Source organism: Macaca mulatta, chromosome 13 (assembly GCF_049350105.2).
Source record: "Macaca mulatta isolate MMU2019108-1 chromosome 13, T2T-MMU8v2.0, whole genome shotgun sequence".
Lineage (NCBI taxonomy): Eukaryota > Metazoa > Chordata > Mammalia > Primates > Cercopithecidae > Macaca > Macaca mulatta.
Genome location: NC_133418.1, coordinates 101685733 through 101706587, shown reverse-complemented (window position 1 = coordinate 101706587; position 20855 = coordinate 101685733).

Genomic DNA, 20855 nt, shown 5'->3' with positions numbered 1-20855 from the left:
GGCAGAGGTAGCAGTGAGCCGAGATCACGCCACTGCACTCCAGCCCGGGCTACCAAGTAAGACTCCGTCTCAAGAAAAAAAAAAAAAAAGAAATGAGTAGCAGGACCCAGTACATTATTATTTGCTATATTAATCATGCTAATATTCCCTGTTTAGTAACCACTTATGGTTCTTTCTCATTGCACGCTTCTCAACTAATCTCTACCAATACCTTCACTGAAAGCATTCCTCCACATACTGCTATTGACAAACATGTGTCTTGGGTGAGCCCTGATACCACTTCAGGATACTGTCTCCAGGCAGGGCAAAGCCCATACGCAGCCTCCGTAGAGAAGCCACTTTAGCACGGTGGCTGCTGTCTGAGAGCTCTCCATTACCCACTCACCAGGTGCCTGCTCACACATCCGTGAGCACTCAACAGTGATGATAACCAAAGACGCCGCCTGGGAGAAACCCTCCCCACATCTTATCTTGGGCCTCTTACCCCTTTACAGAGTGCCTAACGCACCATGAACTAGATTCCCTGCAATTTCCATCCCATACCCGTCAGAGGAAGTATGCCAGCTTCCCAGGAACCGGAGGAAGCCAGGGAGCTGGGAACAAGAGGCAGAACCTAAAGCACTGGGTTTCTTTTGTTATTCTCCAGAATATAAAAAGCTTCATCCCTCTGAAATACCATCTTCCAAAAGCGTCAGCAAGAAAGCTCTAGGGTGGTTTGGTTTGTGACTGAGACTGTGTGCCTGTGTGTGGCGGTGTTCAGTGCCTGCTTTGTGCCATTCTCCTGTGACTGTGGGGCCTTCCTGAGGGTGCACCTGCGCCTGCACCTCTGCTTCTCATCATTGGGTTGGAGCCTTTGCCTCTGAGCCTGTGTTCTGAGCCTAGAGCTGTCCAAGACTGACCATATCTGTGATCCATCCCATGACTTCCCAGGTCCACAGCTATGTCTGTGCATAATTACTGCCTGTTCCTGGAATGGTGATTGTTTGATTATACTTGTGGTTGTTTCTATTTTCACTGTCCTGGTGAATGTTTCCTGCCATGGTGATTATACCTGTCTATGGGAGTGACAGTCAGAATATTTAACAACTGATCCAGCACCAACCAATCCAAACAGATGGCCACTGTGAACTGGTGTGGATACACTGGGGCATTTCCACTGGTTCAGACACAGTTTATTAAAGCAATCTCAATTCAGTGATATATGACCTTGAAAGTGATTTATTTTTTCCCAATCCCTGATTTCAACCATGCTCCATCAAAACCCTTCCCTGTCACTTAGTGAGCAGAACCCACTGCTCTCTGGTCACTCTCAGTGATGGCAAGTCTGGTACAGCCCACAGGCCCACATCTGATTTAATCCCCCCACCCCAGCAATTGTCTGGTGGCTGCTGGAACTCAGAGGGAAGAGTGTGGGGTCTCTGTCTCGCTCATCCTCCCATCTGTCTTCTGATAACAGAAGTTAAGGAGGTGGCAGGTGTCCTCCTCCATGATTGATCACCTGTGGTGCTGGGGAGGCATCCCTGGTTTTTCCTGCCTCCAACTGGTTTCACTGGCCAGTGGTTGTAGCTGCTATATGTTGACAGGTAGGTGGTGCTGTGTCCAGAGTCCCCACAACTTCCCCCATTGCTAAGGACAGCTCCCTTTGTCCCATCAGCAGTCTACACCCCAACTTCCCTCAGAGGACATCACTGAGCCACTGCAGCAGCCACCTCGGCAGCCCCATGGCCCCTGCGTCTTTCCCTGGTAGCCATGCGAGCCATTGGCACCTCTTTTTTTATCCAGTCCTCAGAAGACCTAATGGGAACAGCCCTCTGCTCTCATCCTTCTTCTCCAGAGCGCTCACCAGGTCCTTCCCAGAAGCCCTCTGACTTTAGAGATCTCCAGGGGAGAAGCAGGAACCACCCTATGGTTAGGTAGGCCCTGAAACTCCAAGGTCATGGGTTAAGTTTGCCCATGATCTCTTTTGCTGCCCTCTGCAATCCGGAGCACTGAGGACCAAGACGTCGCATCAGCCCCCCACAGGCAACCCTCCGGAAAACCTCCGCGCTGGGCTTTCAAGAAGGAGTGGGCAGCAGAACAGAGGCCTCCTGCCACTAACTGAGCACTCCTGTCAACTTGAACAAGAGCCCCCTCCCCTACTCATCTCTTTAATGGAAAGGGAAGCTGGTGGTGAGGACGGGTGGGGGTGCTGATTGTCAGGGTCAGCATTTGGCCTTCCTTAAGGGAGAGACCCGGTCCCCATTGTTGGCAAACTCCATCTTTAGAATGTGGAGTCCACAACTCAGCTGTGGATCCTGTTCCCTGTGACCCTGTCTTTGTCTGCTCCCCTGCCTATACTGAAGGAAGAGAATGTGTAATGGCACAAGGATAGAAGGATTGTAAATGGGAGCCCAGCCTGGCTGTTGACTGTAGTAGCGCTGGGCAGGAGGGAGCAGAGATGAAAGGCAGAAGGCTTGAACTTAACCCTGGAAATGATGGGGAGTCATTCAAGAGATGAGGTAAGGGAAGGGTGCCTCTGAAGAGATGCCTCAGAGAGTTCCCCAGAGGTTGATAGAAGCAGGGAGACCAAGCCAGAAATGATGCTGATCTAACCAGTGCAATGGCAGGGAATTCTGAGGGGGAAATGGGAGCCAAATCCCAACACAGAGCCACACCCCCTGCCGTGGACCCTCCGGGCCAGTCTCATTGCCATCTGTCTCCACACTTCTGCCCCTGCAGCTCCTTCATCTATAACATATCCCCTTCTTTTCTGCACTGGTTTAAAGTTTCCCTATCTTGCAAGGCTGACTTCAGGAGCAGTCCTTTCTGACTCCTGTTTCCACCCTGCCGGCCTGTTCTCTGAACCTGGGCCCTTAAACTCTAAAATTTAGACCCTAAAGATGCCTAGTTGCACCACCCAACCTAGGATTCTTGGTGTATAGATGTGTATGTATATATAAATGCACGTTTAGTGGGTGACACTCTCCTAAGGTCTGCATGGGCAAGGGTCCTCTCACTGTCGCTTTAGTAGCTGGCTTGTGACACCCCGAAGGCACTCTGTCAATACTTGTCAATATGTAGGATCTGTCTTGACCCTGGGAAGTTCAGCACTTTTGGCAGGGACAGCTCCTGTGGACACAGGAGGAGACAGCCATAAGCTGTAGGTCACACAATGCCTCAGGACCCCAGCTAAGATGGGGTTACGTACAGGCAGCCTCTGACCCGCCAGCAGACAAGGCAGTTTTCCCATTTCTCTTGCTTGTCTTTAATGGCACAGACCAAAGGGAAAGCTTTAGAAAATTCAGTTCAGTGATACATTTTCTCTCTTTCATTGCTCTCCCTTTCTTTGTTTTAAGAACAGGTAGGCTAGCCCTTCCCTTTCTTTGGTTTACAAAGACTTTATTCCAAAATGAATTATAAATAATTAAAACTTCACTCCATTTGTTCTATATTGTTGTTAATTGAAAAAATTAAAGATGCATGTGCTGTAACCTCCAGGGTGGCCCTAAGAGAAGCCAGTGGGTGTCTTGGGGGCGGGAAAGACGTGCACCAGCACCTCCCAGGCTGCTGCCAGCTCTGCCTCTGAGCAGAGCACCCGGCTGACTGACCTCTGGAAGCACTTTCCTTGCCTGTCTTCCCGTCCCACTTCAGCACACTGAAATACAACATCACTTCTTTCCTAAATGCACATTTCCCTCTGACTCAGACAGAAGGCAAGAGGTGAAAGGGGTGTATTCATCACTTAAGAAATGGGGAAAGCTGTTCTCATTCTTCTCCAGTGACCTCTCAGAGTGATCCAGGACCCCACATGCCAGAGTGACCTGCTGGGAATGGGATGTGACATAGTCTAAGGATCCCCCATAAAGTTTGACATCTGATGACCAGACTAATCACCCTGCCCAGCCCTTATTCCCCTCTGCTGATGGATACAGGCCTGGAGCTGAACAAAGTGAGGTCAACGTCTCTTTCTTCTAATCTGGGCCCAGTGTGTGCTCGCCCGATTCGATGGGGTGGCATCCGCATCCTTGTTATCTAATGTGCTCTCCATCACTGTCTCCTTAGCTCGCCAGGCTGCCCACTGCCTGCTCAGCACACAATTGGTGCTCAACAAGCGTTTGTTGAAGGAATGAGTTATGTCCATAGGCAAGGTTAACACCGTGAAGTCAGAAGCAGATGTCAGCCCTGTATTAGGCAGGTACCGTAACTATTGTAACAAACAACCCCAAATCCCGGTAGCCTAACACAACAAACATTTAGTTCTCAACTATCCTTGTGCAATGATCCATTGTCTCCCAGGTGGCCCCCCTCAAACAGCATCTCAGACCCCCAGCATCCTTCCTGCCTGCCACCTACCTTGGAAGGTGAGCTCCTTGGGATGGTCTCCATTCAGATGGCTGGTGGGTTAGGAGAGGGAAGGGAGGAACTGCGTGCTCTGCCATCACCCCCACCCTCCCCTCCTGGCAAGAATCCCCTCTCCAAGACCCCAGGGACGCTTTCCTCCAGGCCTTCCTCGATCTGTCTAGCATGGGTCCGTGCAATGCCTAGTCTTCCAGAGTCCCCAAGAACAATCTCTCCTTGCTTCAAGCCTGGTCTTGGGGGGCTTCTCCAGCACGCTCCATCTCAACAAGCTTCCCTTGACACGAGATGAGCCGTCAGGGCTGAGGAGACACCCCTGGCTCTGAGGAGAGAACATGACTGGGGCTCAGGTTCCCCCCAGCTCAGATTCCTGCCCTCTTGCCCTGTGTCCATTTACTTTGCGGGCAGAAAGGTCTTTCCCCAGGTCCCCCACCACAAGGGCCAGGCTCAAGTATCCCTGCAAAAGGGAGCGTTCCCTTCCCCAGCAGGCACGTCACAGGTGGGGCCGGTGAAAATGATGGTTCCCTGGGATGATTGCCCAATTTGAGTTTTGCTTCCCTGTTCACTGGAGGCAGTCCTGTGAGGCAAGGAGTCGAGAATTCGCATCCAGGCACCCCGGGAGAGCCTCATTCTAATTAGCTGCTCTTCTCCTTGGTCTGTGAGCAGGGCTTGCTCAAGGTTGTGCCTTGCTGTGAGTTCTGCTTAACACATTTCGCTCCACCACCTTTAATGTTCTCCCGATCCAATTTCCTTTGCAATAAATAAATAAATAAAATAAAATGTTTTCATTGAATACAAACCCACTCACTGCAAGAGGCCTGGGTGGCATCTCAACTATGAAAGGTTCGTTTTCTTCATTAAAGCCGTCAGTTCTTAATCCTCACACTTTCTTCTTCCCCACTGCCTGGCTCGCTCCCATGGAAATAAAACTCCAGCCTCCTCTCAGGAAGGTCACTCCCAGGAGTTCAGACACGCATAAGCCTCAGAGGTGGAGGATTGCACAGGCATCGCAAATGTTAGAGCCAGCCCGGGACCTGAGGAAGGCAGGCAGCCAGAGACCTCAGGGGCAGGAACGGTGCTCCTGGCAGCCTCTCCCTGAAGTCTGGTTTTCTGGGTGTCTCAGCAGCCCCAGAAGAAACCTTTGAGAGACCCCACAGTGCGCACAGTGCTGTGTAACAGGAGCTGGGAAGCAGGCCCCAGTGACCACTGGCTTTCATCAGGCCATGGGCCATTGGCTCCCTGCCCTTGCTTGTGATGAAAGTCTGTGTGGCCTCATGATGCACTGTGAATAATGCCCCACACCAACATCGCCTCCCGGACCTCCCATACTGATTCCAGAAGGGCCTAGCTGCATCTCCAAGTCCTCTCCTTCCCTCTCAGCTGCATCTCCAAGCCCTCTCCTTCCCTCTCAGATCGGCAGCACCGTCACCTGCGGCTGGGCTGACTTGCAGATGGATCCCCAGCTTTCCAGGAGAGCTCTGGGCGTGTCTCCCACCTCTCAGGGGACTGAGCCCTGCTTTTGTGCCTTTCAAAGGCCATGAGGGAGAGAAGAGGCAGTTTGGGGAATAATTGCTGTCCCGTTCACTACAGGCCCACCAGGCTTGGCAAATCAATGCTGAATCTGAACTATTTGCAAAGTTGCTTTAATTCAGCTACTTATGTGGCAAGTGTTTTCTCATAGGTTTGAATCAATCACCCACTGATGAGTATGTATGGTGCACCCAGCCCTCCTAAGAATAATGAGGTAGAGATAGAGATGAAGTTGCTGCCTTTCCCTCCAAGAGCCTAGTCTAGCTGAGTGGACCAGACACACCTGAAACACGAGATGAAATAAGAGCAATTTAAGGCCAAATGAGAAGTTTAAAGGAGACAGAAAGTAAAATTATAACAAGAGCTACTATTCCCAAATGCACGCCCACTCTGTGCTTCAAAAATCGTTGATCGTCACAATGACTTTCTGAAATAAGTATTATTATCAGCCCCATTTTGCAACAAGAAAACTCGTGCTTAGAGAGGTTAAGTGATTTTCCTGAGGTCACACAGCCATTAAATGAGAGTTGAAATTTAAACTCCACTCGATTGATTCTGAAGCCTGTGTTCCTACCCACTACGCAATCCCAGAGGCTGCATACCAGGGGAGAGGAGACTCACAGGCAGATTTGAGCACGACATAAAGAAGACATTTCTAATGGCTCAGGTTTCCCAACAATGGAATAGGCTGTGTGTTGAGTAAATGAGAGGTTAAGAGGCTGGAAGGTCCCTAGCAACTGAAAGAAGATCCCAAACCTGAAAGGAGGTTTAATGAATCCATTTCAGAGGAGAGGTGCCATAATTATTAGGGAAGTGGGATTTGAAAGGACATACTTTGATTAATTAGAAAGGTCAGGAAGGTGGCAAATGTGTTGGCAAAGATTCAGCAGTAGGGATCACAGGTATGTCTGGGGGTAGTGAGTAAAGCTGATTGGCTGAGGTGAAGACTTTGGGTTGCCCAAATCTCCCCTTGCAATGCGAAAGGCCTAGTAAGGTGCAGGGGTTGGGTTAAGAAAACCGATTATTTGAAGAAGCCAGAAATATTTAAAGGAGTGAGAGAGGTGGGGAGAAATGAGGGCCAGATCTCGAAAGAGCCACAGTTCAAAAGTAAAAAAACTCAATTTCTACCTTCAAGACCAAGAAGCCACCAACCGCATCCAGAAACAAGAGGTCAAGTGACCACAGGATCAGAAACTAGGAAGCAAGAACCAGGCGGGGGTCGTCGGAAGTGCTTCTGGCTGCAACGTCAGTGTCAAGGGTGTCCTTCCTGCAGCTGCGTGGTTTAAAGGTGCTCAGCGGGTGAGGGCAAACAGCATTGAGAATAGTGGGCTCACTTCTACGCAGTGGGGCTGGCCTCACAGCACAGGGGACAGGCTGACCACAGATGTGCCCCCCACCCACAGCACAGCAAACCCTTGAAGGATGAATAGAGACTCCGACCCTGAGACCAGGATGCCCGGCACAGTCCAGGGCTTGGTGACATGGCTCCTGTCCCAGGACATCCATCTGGGCAGAGACAACAAAATTGCAGGCCCGAATCTGCTCTTTGCCATTTTCTAGAAAATGGCTTCACTTATAAAAAGAAGGAAGGGAAGGAATATGGGCCAATTCTGAGGGCTAATTGCCTTTGCTCTCAACAAGAGCCCATGCTTTTTCCAGCAAACGTTCCCTCCTGTTACTGTGCTGCCAGAGCCACTCTTCGTTTCCAATCAGCCCTGAAAATAGCCCTTGATAGAGATAATAGGAAGAACAAAGAGAAATTTAGAGGACCAGAGAAAGGAAAGAAAAGTCATGCCTAACTGGCAGCACAGAAGTTGTTTTCAGAAAGAACCCTTCAGTTAGTTCCTGATTTGTCTTCAAACAGCAAGGTGTTAAATAAATCCCAGGGAGCGGACTTGGATTGAGACCAAGGATTCTGTGGCTTTTTTTAGGTCATAGACTCCTTTGAGAACCTAGAAAAGTCACAGACCCTCTCTCATACTGGGAAAATGCACATAAACAAGTATTCTGAATATTAATTCAGGGTTTCACGAACTCCTCCTCAACAAGCCCAACCACAGATTCTGGTTAAAAAGCCATGAAGCAATCTCTCTTTTAAAGGCTTTCCCTCCTCTCTGTCTCTCTCTCTGTCTCTCTGTGTGTGTGTGTGTGTGTGTGTGTGTGTGTGTGTCTGTGTGTCTGTGTGTCTGTGTGTCTGTGTGTGTGTGTGTGTGTGTGTACAAGGGAAAGGCTGAGCTGCACTTCTTCAGGCATGATCTGATAGGCACAGAAGCCTTGAAAGTCTTTCTGAAAATAGGTGAGTGTGGAAGTCCAAAGAGTAGACTAGAATTCCATTTCACATGAGCCAAATTCAGCAACGACAGACACTGAGGGGTCAATACCTGGCCCCAGTACTATGAGAAGAGCCTGGAGGCCTGAGTCTGTCACCTATAGGCCTCAGCAAGAACAAGAGTACCCCCTAAAAGGGTGGTAATGGCCATGAGCTACAGAGTGGCTGTGAGAGCCCTGAACCTCATGCCTGGGGAAAGGGCCTATACCATGGCTTGGAAAATTCCATGTGTATCCAAATCACCTGAGAACTTGTGAAAATGCAGATACCAATTCAGTAGGCCTGGGTTGTGGGCTGAGATCCTGCATTTCTAACCAGCTCCCTGGTGATGCTGATACTGCTTTGGGTAGCAAGAGTCTCTGCAATTATCTGCTCCTGGCTGAAGTCCCAGCAGAAACCTTGAACTTCTGCCCTAGTGGAACTCTGGACGATGGAACACTGTCAGGATGCCCTAAGGTATCAGTGTTTCCTGAATTGAGTGTGATGCCACCAAAGTCTCTAAGACAAGCATGCCCACCTAACCAGGGGCTGGGACTGGGACTTTATTTGGGGTCAGACAGGGGTGGCAACTGATGAGATGGTGTGTCTTTTATCTCTGAATCCCCACAGCCCAAACAGGCTAGGGCCATGTACACAGTAAGAATCCTTCAAGTGAGGGTGTGACTGAACCAGAGCCATCAGTTTTCTGGGCAGGCAGAGGGGAGACAGTGGAATGCACCAAGAGCCTAGGGGAAGATCAGTGCCTATCAGGCAATGATCTGTGACTGTTGGACAAACCCATGGCAAAGGCAGGAGATCTGGCCTCTGAGCCAGTTAGCCTGACCTGCCTGCTCTCTCACGCAAGCTCACTCCTGGAGATGAGGAGGAAAAATGAAAATTGGATTTTCCCCATGGCCATCAAAGTGGCCCCTCTTCCACCATTTTTGTCTAAAAACACTGTTAAGAAGAAACTGAAGGTTTGGTTCCCTTGAGACCCTGAGCTGCTGATGCTCGGAGTATCAGCAAACCTCTAGCCAGTGTAGCCCAGCCCCAAACTCCTGGCCTGTTCCTCTGCACTTAGGGGCCTCAGATCTATGGTCATGGCTCCTAAGCAAATCAGACAGGTCCCTTACAAAAGTGGAAGTCACCCCACCCCAACCTCTCCATCCCCTGCTGATCCCAGATCACAAACGCCTATCTGAAAGGGGCATAAGAGATATTGTGAATGCCAGGCCATGACTAAGACAGAGGGAGAGCTATCGACGTTTTCAGATACATACACACACACTGGCAGGTGTACATCCCTAAGTAGGAGCTCAGATTAATTCCACAAATAATTAAACACCTACTGCGTGCTGCTCTGTGTTTTGGAGCTGAGGCAGCTTGCCTGAGCTGGTCTTCTCACACATCAACTGAAAGAAGCTGGTGTTCTGCTGTCCCACTTTCTGCACTGGAAACACTGCAGGGATTTGGGGATGGTGTGGCTAAATTTAAAAGCAAATGCTTTCATCAGCCTTTCAAAAAATGTGTAAGAACCATTTGGAAATCTTCCTTTTTCCACCCTGAATCAGCCTCTCTCCCCCTTGAAACCCTTCTTACCATCTCCTCTTGCTCCCAACTTTAAGGCTACGAAAAAAATCCGCATCAAGCCCACGGTTCACAGAAGCAGACCTCTTCCCTCCAACCTCCATATGCATGCTGGAGTGACAAATTCCCCTCTGAGTCCTCTAGAAGCGTCGGTTTCCTCTGATGTGAGCAGTAGCTACTTCTTAGGATTGGTGTGAAAACCACATGAGATCATTCAGTTAAAGCACTGAGCACAGGACTGGTATCTAGTAAGGCCTCCATAAAGGGCAGCTATATCATCAAAAGGATGAAAGATAACAAGTACTGGCGAGGATGTGGAGAAAAGAGAGCCCTTGCACACTGTTGGTGGGAATGTAAATTAGTGCAGCCATTTTGGAAAACAGTATAGAGGCTCCTCAAATGATCTAAATACAGAATGACCATATGATCCAACAGTCCCACTTCTGGGTATCTATCCAAAGGCATTGAAATCAGTGTGTTGAATAGATATCTGCCCGCCCACATTTATTCCAGCACTCTTCACAGTAGCCAAGGTATGGAAACAACCTAAGTGCCCATCAATGGGTGAATGGATTTTTTTTTAATGTGATACATACATACACAATAGAATAGTATTCAGCCTTTAAAAAGAAATGCTATCATTTGCAACAACATGGACAAATCTGTGGACATCATGTTAAGTGAAATAAGCCAGGCACAGAAAGACAAATACCACATGATCTCATGCATATGCTGCTGTGGTTTCAATGTGTCCCCTCCAAAGTTCAGGTGCTGCCAATGTGATAGTATTAAGAAGTGAGGCCTCTCAGAGGCAATGGGGCCGTCAGGGCTCTTCCCTAATGAAAGAGATTATAAGACCCTTATAAAACGGGCCTCATTCAGGGTTCCACCAGCTTGCCCTTCTGCCTTCCACCACGTGAGGAGGACCCAGGGTTCCTCCCCTCTGGAGCAAGACGGTGTCATCTTGGAAGCAGAGCGCAGCCCTCGCCAGACACCAAAACTGATAGCACCTTGATCTCGGACCTCCCAGCCTCTAGAACTATGAGAAATAAATTTCTGTTCTTTATCAAATCCCATCTCAGGTATTTTGTTATAGCAGCACTGAATAGAGTAAGACATATGTGAAATCTAGAAAAGTCAAACTCACGGAAGTAGACAGCAGAAGGGTGGTTGCCAGCGGCTGGTGTGGAGAGGGAGAGTGGACGGGGAAAGCGGAAATGTGTCAGTTAGTCAGGAGGAATCAGTTCTGGTGATCTATTGCACAGTGTGGTGACTACAGTCAATGATAACATATTACATATTTCAAAATTGCTAAAAGAGGGGATCTTAAATGCTCTTACCACAAAGAATGATAAGTATGTGAGATGATGGATGTTAACCAGCCTGATTTGGTCACTCCACAAAGAATACATATACCATAGTATCACATTGTACCGCATAAATAGATATAATTCTGATTTGTCCATTCAAAATAAACAAATACCAAAACAAAATAAATAGTAGCTAGTATGGCCATGGTCCTGATGAAGAGAGCAGAATGTACACTCAGATACACAGTTTCCCGTAGCTAGGTCCTCTCTGCTCCTACCCCGCTGGGCACAGGAGATGGTTACGGTCAGTCTGGAACTGGAAACCACTGGATTCCAGGTGTTTTGTGCTAAACCAAGAGCCATCCTTATTCCTGCACTCTACTATTGTCCTTAAAATGACCCACTGAGTGAGAATATCTCAATGGACCACTCCAGGTAGGAGGCCTTGGGACAGGGCCTGAGGGATGTGAATGGGCTCCAAAGGCTCTCTGGGGTGTATGACATGCTCTGGGTTATTAAAGCATAAACATACAATTCCTTTGTCAATCACCTCCAAGGAAAGGGAGCCCTGTGGAATTTTTTTTTTTTTTTTTTTATTTTTTTATTTTTTGAGATGGAGTCTCGCTCTGTCGCCCAGGCTGGAGTGCAGTGGCACGATCTCAGCTCACTGCAAACTCCGCCTCCCAGGTTCATGCCATTCTCCTGCCTCAGCCTCCCTCCCAGGTAGCTGGGACTATAGGCGCCCGCCACCATGCCCGGCTCTTTTTTTTTTTTTTTTCTTTTTAGTAGAGACAGGGTTTCACCATGTTAGCCAGGATGGTCTCAATCTCCTGACCTCGTGATCTGCCTGCTTCGGCCTCCCAAAGTGGTGGGATTACAGGCGTGAGCCAGAGGCCTGGTGGAATTTTAAGACCCCATTGGTGCTGCCATTGGAGCCTCATCTTTTGTATCCACTATTTGTAGCGTAAATAACGTATACTCTGTTGTATTGTCAAACTGACAGATGAGCATTGAGCATGCTTCTGGCATCCACAGACCACTCATTCAATTCAGAAAATGCTAGAAAGTATTAAATGAGCTTCTCTAAACCCTGATGCAGCAAGCTGCTGCATACCATGGGCCATGGCCTCTGAACTTCATGGCAAGTGGCTCTGCCCTCTGAGCTCTGCCACCAGGCCCTGGCCTCTGAACTCTGCAGCAGGGACTGCAACTCTGAACTCCATGGCAGGTGCCATCTTGGTTAAATATTTGACCAGGGGAAGCTGAGTCCAGGGAGTCCAGTTAGGCAAAGCATTTGCAAAAGCATATATTAAGGAGAGACAGACTCCATAGTCATCATGAGCCTGGAAAATCACCTTTGAGTTCCCATCATCCAGCCTCATAGCTGTGGCATCCCCTCCCTTGGCCTTACCCAAAAGGAGGCTCTGCTTGGGCTCAACCTGGGCGGGCAGGCGAGAAGTTCAGTGTGTCCATCAAATATGAAGGCCCAGATGAGCCCATTCATTCCTCAGATTCCATGGTCAGTCAGCATGTGGTTTTTATTTTGTAACCCCATTATTCACTATGATCCCTCTGGGATCTACCTATATTCGAGTTCCCTGCCTACTTTATTCTGCCCAGAAGTTTTCTTCCCCCTTATTACCCAGTTGCCCCTAAAAAGAGAGCTCTGCACTCCACCCAGCATGACTATGATAGGGTCCATGGCTGGGCATGCTCAGTCAAAGCTAGTTACTTTATTTCTTGATTGTGATTACAGGAATAGTTGGAGCATTTTGGATTTTGAATTTTTGGACTAGGGATGTTCGAACCAGTAAGAATAATGCAAATATTACAAAATATTTTTCAACCATAAGAGAAGATTAAGAAAGCTGCGATAGCATGGCATATTTAGAAAAGAAAAAATAAAAGCAAGGTAGAAATAAGGAGAAAGAAAATAGCAAGCGGAAGTGCCTGCCGCCCAGTATAGAATGACTTGGATCTCTGCCCATTGCATTTGTTCAGCCGAGCCACTGTGCCTCTCTAGTGTGTGCCAGGCTCTGTGCTGGGGATGGACTGTGGAAGGAAAAGGGCAGGAAAGGGTGCATGGGGCAAGCAGGCAGGCCCTGCCTGGCAGAGGCTCCGGGTCTGGAAGATGCTAAAGATGGGCACTCATGTTTCTGCAGCCTGAGGCAGGCCAGGAAGAGACCCAGGGAGGACTGAGAACAGGCCTCACATGTGGCAAGGGACTCCAGCAAGTCTGGCCTCAGTGACATCCCCAGAACATTCTTACCTTCCTGAGGTTGGGAGTCAACCTGAAAATTACCAAACAAGAAGTGAACCAGGCTTGAGGGCAAGTGGACCACCAAGAACTGGACTGGAAGGAAGAGAAGCAGCACAGGACACACCTGCAGGAGAAAGGAGTGGGAAGCAACTGAGTGGGAAGGGAGACGGAGTTAGAGCCAAAAGCCCTGGCGCAGACATCTCCTTGTAGAGCAGGGGATGGCAGAGTGCCATGGAACCCAGAGATCTCCTCCCTAGAGAAAGGGGAAGAGATAAAATTTCCAGTCCTCTCATGAGGCCCAGAGATACAGAAAATTCCAACGGGAAGAAGTTCAGGGGAGGCAGAGTAAGTGAGAGTGCACATGAGAGCTCGCTAAGAGAAAGCTGCTGCCCAGGTTGTTACCAAGCACAACACCGGCCTCCTACAAGCGGGCATAACCTTGACCCCAGCCCAGGACAGCCACTAGTCTCCTTTGCTGAGTTCACTAACAAGAGTTGTGAAGGGTTCTACATTTTATCCTGCTTGCAAGCTAACATGTTACCCTGCCACAGATTCATGGATGCTGGCAAAAGACACAAGACTCCTGGGTCAGAAACAAAGCACTTTGTTACTTACAGTGCAGGAAGCAGCATGGCTGTCACATCTGCATCAGTTCCTCTTGCCTACCCAAGTCCCATGAGGGTAATAAGGAGGGGCCCAGGAAAACGCTGCACATGCAGTGGGTTTGCTGCACACCTGAGGGACCCCAAACTCAGAAAATCCAAGCCTTTTAAAATGAGCATAAGCCTACCTTACCTTTGCTCTAGAGGGAGACCTTATCTTTACTATAACGGACAATAAAAATACTTGCTTACCCCAGAAGGAGACACCAACTGTATGTTCCAAGGCTGTTTGCGATACAAATATCCCAGAGGACATAGCCTGGAACAAAGATTATCAGTGTCCCCGCTCACAAGACATGCAGAAATGCAAGAAACCCAAGAAACCCTTGGAGAATTGTCTTACAACATTCAAAAACTACAGAGGCAGTCCTCGCCTCCCATGACAGTTCCCACCTCATCCCTAGGGAGAGCACAAGGATGGAAGAAGGCAGGGATGCTTGGCAAAGAGAAAGTCCTTGAGCGTGACCTTGAAGAATGGCAGAGACAACCTCCCATTATGGGGTGGCTTGTTTTGAATTTAGAGAATTCTTTCTCTAAATTCTGCTCTAAAAGCAAGGAATCGTGCATGACCAAACAGAATCCCCCTGTCCTTCCCCAGAGAAAAAGAGGGTCTAGGTCTTAGTTTAGGATCACCTAGACTCCGAATCACATTTGAGGCTGTTCTCTGGCCACTAGACAAGCACTCCTTACAGACCTCAATCTCTTTGTGTTCTGCCTGCGGCACACCCCACTCCCACTCCCTGCCCCCATCATATTAATAGCATTCCCCAGAGTTATACAAATAAAGCCTCAAGTATCCTGCTCTCCAGGTTCATGTGCTAAAGCAGCCAGACAGGGAAAGGTACCCACAAATGTGCCTCCCTTTTCACAACAGGTAAGTGGTGAGAAATGTAGATTTGGATCATCTGGTTTCTCTTCTATGCTCATAGAGGAGATCATTAGTTCACAAACCTTACACTTGGAAGATGGGCTGAACAGCCATTTCGGTGACTCCTCCCATCACTTTGCATTTTCCTGTGGTGCCTGCCCAGCAGCCAGAATCACTCAGGGTCACTCTTCTCACTTCCACATTCCTAATCATAAACCACAGCCCAGTCCCCCACCCTGTCCTTTCTCATAGAATTTACAGCAGGGAGTGCAGAAGCCCAGTCACAGAAGTCTCCACCTGAACAGCCCTCTTCTAGTATCTCTCTAGCAGTTTCTGCAAGCCCCTAATCTTCTCCCCCTCTCCCCAGGATCTCTTAAATAAATGTTATGTGATCAGTTACAGCATTGCCCTATTTAATTGATTTATACGCACTTTAAAAAGCTTTACACTGCACAGGAAACACATCTATCATAATGCTTGATTGAATTGGAGAAAGGAGAAGGAAGAAAGGGAATTAAAATTTATTGAGCACTTATTATGTGCCAGGTAATGCACAAGGCACTTTACATACATTATTGAGTTTAATCCTCACAACAGCCCTGCAAGGTGGGTATTTCTCCCTATTTGAGGACACAAAGGCCTACAGAGGTTAAAAGACTTACCCAAGTTTGCAAAGCTCTTAGCTGGAAGGAGCAGACTTCAATTGCAGGTCTACCTGACTCCAAGCCAACATTGACTTCAGGATTTAGATAACATATGTTCCAAAAAAACAATGACTAGGGAATATACCCCTTATTGTAACATTGTTTCACTGAGGAAATAAGATGCAATTCGCATTGCTGCCTCCTACCACATCTTTCCCCTTAACTCAATGCTCCTGTGGGCACCATTTGACACCGAAGGCTGATGGATGGGCTGGAGAGTGAGGAAGGGGGTGCTAGCAGATAAGTCAGATGTGTTTACAAAACCAGAGAGTTTCTCTCCAAACATTAACATCTTTTAGAAAATTTTAGCTGTTTAAAAAAAAAAAAAAAAAAAAAAAAACTCTAGTCGAACGCGGTGGCTCACACCTGTAATCCCAGCATTTGGGAGGCCAAGGTGGGCAGATCACTTGAGGTCAGGAGTTCAAGACCAGCCTGGCCAACATGGTGAAACCCCATCTTTACTAAAAATACAAAAATTAGCCGGGCATGGTGGCCAGGACTTGTCATCCCAGCTACTCAGAAGGCTGAGGCAGGAGAATTGCTTGAACCCAGGAGGAAGAGCTTGCAGTGAGCCAAGAGATCGTGCCACTGCATTCCAGCCGGGGTAGCAGAGGGAGACTCCATCTCAAAAAAGCAAACAAACAAACAAAAAAACCCTCAAACTATTTATATTTAATACTATTGTGAAAGTTACAGAGAACACGTATTCAGTATTCATTCAATATGTATTTCTAGGGGATAATTCATTGTGGGGAAGCACCAAGAGACAGCAAAGAACAAGCCACTCCAGGTGCCTCCGGGATCATACTCTGTAGTCCAGGGTGATGTTAAAATCTGCAATGGCCAATTAGAAACGCCCCAGGCAGGTGGAACAGACATGGGCTCAGTGCCTACCTGGGTCCCCAGGAAGTGGACCCCTGGATAAGGAGGAACCCTGTACCTTCCCTCGCGACACAGGGAGAGAACTACACATTCAACCACCCGGATCCCCAAGACTGAAGTGAGATTTTGGCAAGTACTTACCCTTTTACTGCATAGAACCAAACTGCTGAGTCCTGTGAGTTTGCGGCTGTTTTGCAGTTTTTCTGCCTCTGATTACCAGACTGTCACCTGTCACTTCTGACGATCACTGCCCCTGCACATAGAAGCACCTCTCTTCACTTCTAATTCACTGTGGGTTTTAATACAAGAGTGCGGCTCTTGTTGGAATGTAAGAGTCTTGAATGAGTCCACAGGCCTGCACGTAATGCAGGAATGCCTGAGATTTAGGGAAAACACTGTGTGGCATCTCTTCCGTCTTCTGGGGGAAACTTTTTGCTTCCATCCTGATGCTGAGAGCTGTGATCTAGATAGTGGAACTTACCGGATAGTATCAGGATGAATCCAAAGAAAACTGAAACGATAATTTGAGGGCAACTCTTAGGCAGCGATGTTTTCACAACTTCAGAGGGCAATTTGGTATTCAGGAATATTATAAAACAGAGCAAATGCGAAAACCAGGTAGCTAAACAAAAACGATCCCTGCAGCTTTTTCATTTATTTAAATTATCTTGGAAAGATAATTTTCTGTGAAACCAACCAAGTGAAACTTTGCTGTGATCTCCCATAAACAACCTGGCCGGATCCTACTGGAGTTTCCAAAAACAACGGGTTTTTACGTTTAAAAATGATCAGAACATTCAGTACTTAACACACAAAAAAGTGGCAACCATTCTGCTTGGCACCATTTAATCAAGTGTGAGTGTCAAATCCTTTATAGCTTCAAATTAACAACAAGGAACTGTAATTTTTGTGTTTGTTTGTTTAAAAGACCAGCCGAGATTTTTCTTTTTGCCTGTTTAAGCTTCATTTAATTCAAGCTCCAATCTGCCCCTCTTTGATTGCATTTCCAAACCCTAAATAAAAGTGATAACTCTTTCTGCCAATTGTAACAAACTGCTGGTGCCAGTTATTGCTTTTTGAAAAAAAAAAAAAAAGCAAATGCAAAACCAAAAAAAAAAACAAATACATATATTTTAATACTTAGCGGACAGCTTTATCCAAAAGCGGGGAGAAAACCCCGGCCTTTCAAAACCGTCTGATATATTTGTAACAACCTCTTTACTGAGTTCATGTATCTTCTTTATTGTTCTTCATAAACAGGCTATTGGATCTCTCTAGCTTGCGATGTGAAAAATGAAAGAATTTCCTCCCATCCATGCCTCTCTTATCTCATAATTGTTTTGTTCTGAGAGGTAGGGGAGACCCGTATAAATGTCTCTGCTATTTTATTTTGTCCTCTCCAAGCCTATGCATGCTTTTCTCCAGGGCTTTTGACTCCTTCTGTTCTGTTTCTGCCTGAACCTGGATCTACTTACTGTTCTCTGCATCAAACCCTGCTAAATTGTTTGAGATTTCATTTCTGAGGGTGATGGAAGAGAGATAAGAGTCAAAGTCATTTTAAAAGCCACTTTTTGGCATGTCTGTGCTGGGTAGTCAGAGGCAGAGGTGCTTAAGTAGCTGCTCACCTGACATCACAGAACACCTTGGCTGGGGTCTGCAAGGACATCCTCGTGCAGCAGGAGCATCCGCCACCTCCCTGCCCACTTCCTTGCGGGGGCCCTGCCCACTGGGCTTTCTTCACTTCTGCTGCAGCTTCCAAGGTTCCTCCGTCTCTCCAACTTCCATCCTTTCAGTCTTCCTCGTAAAGCTGATGTCTTCCAGAACAGAAATCACCCTTGTCAGGGACAGACAGTTCCAAGAGTCTGTTGAGGTGGGTTATTGGAGAGGAGGTGGGGTTTTGTAAATGTGGTTAATTGTCCTGCAAATGCAGGAGCTGCACACTCCAGGGAGAGGCCACGGAAAGGGGTCTGGAGGAAAACAGAATAACTATTTACTAAACCCTGATTCTTCATTGCAACAGAGCAAGCACCTCAGACCAGAGGCCCTCTGCAAGCAGCCCTGAGTATTGAAGTCGTTCTATCTAAAGAATTCCATGAACACTCATCAGCCAGGTTTTGCTGTGATAATGCTGAGTAACAAATAATCCTCAAATCTCAGTGGCTTCCAACAACAGATTCTTTCTTTTCACTCACGGGTCTGCAGGTTGACCGGAGTTAGCTGAACTTGGCTGGGCTTGGACACAGCTTGTTCCATGGGTCTCTTTATTTTGGAACTGCAACTACCTTGTCTTATGGTGGGGGCAGGAGCACCAGAGGACAAACATGGACATCTGACCCGCTCACTTTCATGCAGTGGTTGCACAGCCATGCCCAAAGTGAGTGGGGCAAATATATGCCATCAGCAAAGGAAGGAGTAATATTGAGTGAACATTTGCTCAATAATAATATAACCTATCACAAATGCTGTACACACACACTCACACTCTCTCTCACACACACATGGATCTTTACAGGCCCAGACAGAACTGCTTCAGAGAGGCACTAAGTCTTGTGAAAGAGGAATTGTCCACTCTTCCATCTGTCCCAGGTAAGACGACTTCTCAGAACCCTATAAGGATATTTCAAAATCATTTTTGGATGCAGAGACACTTCAGGCTGAGAGCAACTTTAAATGTCATCTAGTCCCACATCCTCCCCAAGAGAAGTTTCTAGTACCAGCTCCAGTGATGGCAAGATCACTTCCTTCAAGGCACCCACCATTTGCACACAAAATGAGTCTTCTCCTCCTACAACACACAACGCCTCGGACATCTGTGGACACCTCTTAGGGATCCCCGAGCTGGTCCTTCTTCAACAGAAAGACCTTGAGCTGCCCTTCCTCAAAGCCCATGGTTTCTAGCCACACTGTCCTCCAGGCATGTGCCATTTTTTCATGCATGACTTATTCTGTGAACCTAGAACTGTGCCCAGGGATCCAGAACACCAATCGGAGAGTGACGGGTTATACGTCTTACCCAGGTTGAGCTTAAAGTCACCTAGAGCCAAGCCGTTCTTACACCTGTTGCTCAACTATTCATCAACTCACTATTCATGGAGCACTTCTTATATGCCTTGCATCCCACTGGTTGCTGGGGACACAGTGGTGAACGACATTGACATGGTCCTGGTTCTCATGGAGAATACTTCCAGAGACAGATAATAAATAAGTACAGAAACCAAATAGATGAAATCTGAAACACATGCTATGAAGAAAAAGATCAGATGATATGGGAGGAAGGGAAGCTACTTTAAATGATGTGGCCAGGGAAGGACTCCCCAAAGAGGTAACATCTGAGCTGAGACTGGAAGCATGGGAAGGAGGCTGACCAGGGAGCATGAGAGAGGGGCATTCAGGACCCTCGCTGGGCAGGGGTCAGGCTCAGGGCTAGAAAGAGCCTGAGATGTTCAGGAAGCTGAAGGCAGATCAGAGTGGCAGGAGTGTGGTGAGCAGGAAAGGGGAGCACAAGGAGAGGACGCCGCATCGGCAGCTCTGGTCAGCTGTGAAAGATGCACAGAGCATATTCTCAGTGCCAGAAGCCACAGGTGCACTTGAAGCAGGTGAGGCCCTATGTCACTTGGATCCTGAGCAGCGTCTTCAGCATTCCCTGTGCGTGTATCCATGCAGGTCTTTGTGGAGGGGCAGCCTCACTGAAGAACTTCACGTTTGTCCCAACTGAGTTTCTTTGTCCATATAGGCCCCTGGTCCAGCCTGTCAGTGACAAACCAGCCTTCTCTCCAGGCTCTCTGCCCCCCAACACAGAAACAGCATTTGCTCCACAGCTTTCTCCAAGCCAAGAGGAAGTGTGACAATAAGAGGGTGAACAGCAGCCCTCGACGTAGAGAAAGTATAAAAGACTGACAGCAGAACTTTAAAAGCAGAGACTTTAGGGGGCATGGTTTTCAGGACCAAACAGTTCATCTTACCCAGCAGCCCGCCAATGGCTGGGAACAGGTGCTGGGCAATGCGTCACAGGTGTGCCGGCCACACCCTCAGGGAAGGAGAAGACAGAGTGTTCATGCCAGAGGACCTGCAGCCAAATGCCCCTGGGGTCTTGTCATGCCCAGCCCAGGAGGACGAGGTCTGTGTGTCCTGCATCTCCAGGCCTCTTCAGCATGTTGTTTGGGACCACCTGCTCAGCAGGCTACGACTGTACCCGGATTGCTTCACCTCCGCCTTCTCTCTCACCATTAACATGGGCTGCTGTGTAAGTATGGGCGATATGGAGAGGGTGCGTGGAGACCAGAGGGCCAGTGAGGAAGTAGGCAGTCCTCAGAGAGCAGCTCGGTGGCCAAGAAGACTTGGGATTCAGAGCCCTGGAGATAAAGGTGGAGCCGTCTGCACAGATGAGGCATGGGAGGAAGGGCTGCGGC